This window comes from Homarus americanus, unplaced genomic scaffold (genome assembly GCF_018991925.1).
Source record: "Homarus americanus isolate GMGI-L3 unplaced genomic scaffold, GMGI_Hamer_2.0 scaffold11628, whole genome shotgun sequence".
NCBI lineage: Eukaryota > Metazoa > Arthropoda > Malacostraca > Decapoda > Nephropidae > Homarus > Homarus americanus.
In genome coordinates, this window is record NW_024754732.1 from 950,071 (window position 1) to 955,839 (window position 5,769).

At 35.2% G+C, this 5,769-nt stretch overlaps 1 long non-coding RNA gene across 2 annotated transcripts; it reads right to left on the reverse strand.

Annotated features, from left to right (window-relative positions):
• Positions 1-382: 382 nt before the first annotated feature.
• LOC121856086 lies at positions 383-5,379 on the reverse strand. 2 transcript variants are annotated; one of them, XR_006086888.1, is made up of 5 exons: positions 5,283-5,379; positions 4,730-4,815; positions 3,159-3,241; positions 1,394-1,547; positions 383-501 (listed from the first exon to the last, which is right to left on the reverse strand). It is a non-coding gene; the product is annotated as an uncharacterized LOC121856086 (long non-coding RNA). The 2 variants fall into 2 exon arrangements; XR_006086887.1 differs by having other exon boundaries at positions 1,394-1,550.
• Between the last annotated feature and the right edge of the window lie 390 nt (positions 5,380-5,769).

The window sequence follows — 5,769 nt, forward strand, 5'->3', positions numbered from 1 at the left end:
TTTATATATTTATTTATTTTTGATTTTCTTTATTTTCATCTGTATATTATTTATGTACTCTGTATACTAATGCTAGAAAAGGATTAATAAAGACAATGACATTTCTAGACATTTATTATTGGAAACAATAGCCTCATAAATTTGTAGTCAGACGCTGCAGAGAACATAACAGAGGCCGTCAGGGCGTAGCCATGCACAGGCAAAAAAAAAGACCGTCCAGGCGGCAGCCAGCATATGAGCAGAACCATCAGGGCAGCAAACATGAAACAGTCAGGAGAGCAGTCATGTCTGGATGGCAGCCAACACACACAAGTAGAATAGTCAAGAACTTGTGTATACGCTGAAACATGGAAGCCGTCCAGAGACGTGTAGCACCTGCAAACAGAGCCGTCCAGGGCAGTAGCAAGCAAGTACAGGGAAGTCTAGGGCAGCAGCAAGTACAGGGCAGTGGCCAGTAAGCACAGCCTAGGGCAGCACAGCACTCCAGTGTTCAGAACATTTCTGTACAAAATAAAATGTAAAATTAATATTCAATTTTTTTAACCATAAAAATGTTTTAATTATATTAATGACAAAATGTACTTTAGTGTTTTAGACAAAATTCCTTAACACTTGAGGACCAAATTTATAAACTACTTAGAGTACACATCTTGTAGGTAACTTTATGTACATTACTGAATTAAAGTCAAGCATTAACAAGACCAATAATTTTTTACTGGGGTTATAAATTTGAGGTATTAAACGATTGGTCGAGAAGTTATAAGTTACTGCCATTGTCCAGTTTTGGGGCTTTTAACTTTGATCAATTGTTATGACATTCCTGTCATCAATCAAGGATCATAGGTACAGTCGGGGTCAAAGGTGTTGAACACTTAGCAATATCTGTCATCTACTTCCGAGTTATATGATTGGGACATACTAATAACACTAATCATATTATGCCTGAACCACAAAATAGGATAAAACTCTACTTAATACCCAAGATCTTCAGGTACTTACATGCCAAATACTGTCAAGTGTTCAACACTTTTGACCAAGACTGTACATCAATTGTAGCCCCACAATCCCCTTTCCATATTCTAAACCCTTCACACATTTTCTCTTAGATATAAATTTAAGTATAATTTCTCCATTACTCTTTATTTTGTCTTGAAATTTATAGCACCAATAAATCTAGTATGGTCATTGAATAGCCCGGAGCAATTTGACTGTCTCTGGTTTTAAGGCTAAACTGGCAGAGAAATTCCAATCCGAGTGTTGGAAAAGTTCATTTTGACAGGCCAATAAATTAACTTTACTCCCCTGTAAGTGATCATTCCGAGGCCACTTTATATGTAATATCTTGTTTTTTGTATATTTTTACATCAACTGAACTTGTTATAATATTCTTTACCTGAGGTAGAGAGGAGGGGTGGAAGGCTGGGTCTGGGCTGTATCTTGGCACTTGCTTCCTTTAGTTGTGTTGTGAATCACTTGCCATCCTGGTACAGCAGTACAAGATGAGTGGTACAGCAGAGTGCACACCTCTCCTTAATAAGGTCCAGAACCTACTGGAAGTAAAGTCCCAAGTTATTACCTATAAAAGGTTTCAAGCAAGATATTTTCACAAAACTAATTTATCCTAATATACAGTATTGTATAACATGACCCTAAACTGAAGGTTTTATCCTCTATGGAAGTACCACATTAATCCACTTAATCTAGTACAGTAATTGAACTATCAATAAATTAGTAATGCACCCTTAATGATAATTCACAACCAGATTCAAAGCTTCCCAATAATCTGCCGCCAGATTTAAAATGAACAGATTTTTTATAATTTAGGTCAATTTTATCATGCAGGTAAAACGGTTATGTCACTATTATATATAGCCTCACCAGCAAAGCCAGACAATAAACAAAGCAAAATATCAGTTGAATAGAATACAGTACAGTTGTACTGTATTTAAATAAAGCAATTTACTCTGATGGTAGAGAACTTATTCACAAGTACCTCAGCTTTAGTAATAGACTTACAGATTTCTTGAAGCTTGTTCCAATATACAGTACTTACTGTTAATAGTCTGTTCATGTTAAATAACCCAGCCACCATCTGGTCTGGTGTTGGAAAACCAGCCAAAGTGCCCAGGAAAGAAATTACTATGGGCGTGAAAATGAAAGCAGTAAGGGTCGAGGCAGGGGAGCTTTAGGTCAGTAGGAGCGAGGCAACCGTGATAAACTTCACCAAGCTCAGAAAAAATTAACTAGCAAGTGTTACTAAATTGATATTCCTTTATTATTGATATTAAAATCTCCTCATGACAGCCATTGTTTATTGGCTTGAGTTGTCTGCATCAGCTTAAGGTTTACTTCTTGTTAGAGACTAATGGAAAACCCGCATATTGCTAAGCAACACTGACTTTTTTCTAATGTTCAAGACCTATTTTGGAACATTTACTCATTATTTACTCATTCTCTAATAAAATATAATTTTCAAAGGGAGTTATTTAACATTTTGACTAATTTTGTTAAGAACTCGTCTCCAACCTCAACAACCCATCTTGTTCATTATGAGTTATGATACTGTACCAAGCCGTTCTTATTTCTAATTTGGGATAATATCGGCAAATAAAATATCTAATGTACTTTTACGATGCTACAGTATTTAAAAATATTTCTCGTCGGCGACAGTCTCTACCAGATTATTTTTCTCTTCAGGTGAAATAAAAGCTACTTTGTCTGGCATGATAATATATTCATCACCGTATAATTAAGTGCTGTAGACAGACCTGCACAGAGGTTATTGCCATGTTATCCAATCAGAACCTTAAGACAATGATCAGTGGCAGAGTGACATTTCCAGAAGTGAACAGACTAACTGGTTTCCGTAATTACTGTATCTTGCAGGTATTAAAAATGTTACCTAGCAATTTCTTAACCCAAAACAGACATCAAAATTGCATCAGCTAATAATTTGTTTCCCAATAATGATTATCCCACAAAATATTGATGTGTAGCCGATATGAATTAGTGAATTCCTAGTATTGTAGAATACTTCATTGAAATTACACTTGGAACAAGAGACAAACGACAAGGCAGTCCATGGGTTACAATTACTGTACTTTATCGAGAGTTTAGTGAAGAAACCACAATGAGAGAAGCCATGTACTGTACCCAACCTGACGTTTTTTGGTGCAGTGCAGGGAGAGTTCACCAGAAGAAAACTATCATTTCTTGCATCCTCCATCTTCAAGTCATCATCCTGGAATGAATAATTATTACAACTTCTGTACAAATAAAAAAATAAACAGTATACCTACAGTACACTGCCTATATACAGTACAGTACATGCTACATCAATGCAGGTATCCCCCAATATTCAGTACATATGCCTGATAAACAATAGTTTCAAATGTCTACACTATACAAAAGCAAACAAATCCCATTTTGAGGCCACTTTTATCTGAACATGAATGTAAAGATTTTCCCTCAGGAACTTAACCCCCAAAATACTGTAATAATAAAGTAATATATAAATTACTTTCACTTAATGAATGCATTTCCAGGAACAATTTTTTTTTAGTAAATTGAGGGACACCTGTGAACTAGTTTACTGCATAAATGAAGCATTACACAGCAGAACTTAAGCACCAAATATGAAAAGTGGAGAAAACTCAGTTACACAACCTTAATTTTACCGTAGCTCTTATGCAATACCACTGATTTTTCGACAATTAAGCTTGGATACAGTGTACAGTATTATGTAGTCATCCCCCTGATTATACTGGTTAACTGCCCCCTACAATGTTTTATATAACTGTACAGTACTAGATTATTGATGAACATTATGCACGCTATCTGTTAGTGAAAGATGTTTATTATATTTAGAGCTGTTGCTAAGAGAAAGGCATAGTAGCATTAACACTTTCCCCAATTTCTTGAAAGAAGGCCACAACTTTAAAAAACAAGAGTAACTCAAACAAAACTAAGTTACAATTTTAAGAAACTAACATTTGCAATTATGAGTCGGACCAATCCAACGAATGTTTACAAACATCAACAGGCCATCAACCCAGAACATTAAATTGCATTTTTTTACAACTACAGGTATACAAAGTCCCTTGTAAAGTTTAATAAATATCAATTAAAAAACTTTAACTTCCACCATTATGACGGAGGTAATCCACCTTCACTAGGTATAAAGTTTATATAGAATACAAGTGTAGTTACCTGTAATAACTTTACTGGGAACAATGTACTGGACAAATTAAGACAAGGGTAAAATTACAGTTTCAGCCAATATGCCCTAGTAGTTTAGAAATTAGTTTATCCTGTGTATATTTTGGCGAGATTTAATCAAATTTGACCTTTATTTCCATGGGGGAAAAATCCGTTTTAGAGTTAAACCCCCCCCCAAAAAAAAAATCGGCATATTGTGTAAAGGAAAGCCAATTGGTTTATGCCATTGTCCAGCTTATAGGCAAGCAAGGTGTGACAATACAAGTTTATATTTATGCCACAAGTCCAGAAAACTCTGGGCACCAAGTGTGAGCTCTTTCGTGGCTACAGTAATGTACTTGCCAATAGTGTGTAACAGAACCAGTACGTAGCCAGTACATGTCAACAGTGTAACAGCTATGACATGCCAACAGTGTAACAACCAGTACTTGTGTACGGACGCGATCGACCGACCCTAGACCACAGTTAAGATGGCAAACTCTTCATTTCACTATAGAACAAACTTTCTTACCTCAATAAATGAGCTGCTGTACTGACGACCACTGAGGCAGCAAACTGGCCCTTAACACAACAGTAACAACCAACTGGATCCGTCATCTGTAAAGAAAGGAAAAACCTTGTAAAAAATACTTGTAACATACTTTCAATACATAAGTTAAATCAATCCTGTAACATGTAAGACCAAAACATACACTATGATGAACGTTATTTAAGTATGTGGAACGTTACTAAAGAATGATGAACGTTACTAAAGTATTCACAAAGTCTTACGTACGGTGACCAAAACTAAACCATATTTCATTAATTTAAATAAAAGCACAAGCCAAAATAGTATTCTCGGAGTAACTAGTCAACGTGTTTACGAGCGTGAACGGCCATTAACCTATGCTTGTTCGTAATAAATTAACTGCCTTGTGCATCTTCAGTATTTTTTTAAAGGTCCATTTAAATTATTTCCTTTTGAAACCACTTGGTCCAAAATCGACAAATAAACAACCTTAATATATTGACCTTTGCACAAGTATAGATTTAACCACTATAAATAAACTGCAAATAAAACTTACTATTGATTTAACAAAAAACCAGCACCGGTCAGGTGAGAAAGACGACCGGCAGCACCTCCTCCCTCTGTGTCTCGATGAATACTGCGAGCCGGTGGTGAATCACCTCTTTATATAGTCCGTCAGGAAGATTAAAAAATAAATCCAAACTTAAACGTACATACAGATTTTAATAATTTTTTGGGGGTCACTTAAATTATATCGTAAGTTAAAAAGTAACAATAAGGAAAAACTTAGAAATAGAAATAAGAATACTGTACTGTACAGTACTCAAAATTCTTCAGCGTGGGAAAAAGCCATGGGTTGACGAATCAGGGCGGCCAACATTACTGATTTACTCAATTATATCACAAAAAATACTTTAATATTGCTAAAACATTTGTTTTTATTTAAGAATAATATAAAACTGTTCAAATTAATTAAACCCTAAACTCAGAAAACTTTACTTGAAAAAATATAGACGAAGTACTTCCCCGACTACAATAATGAT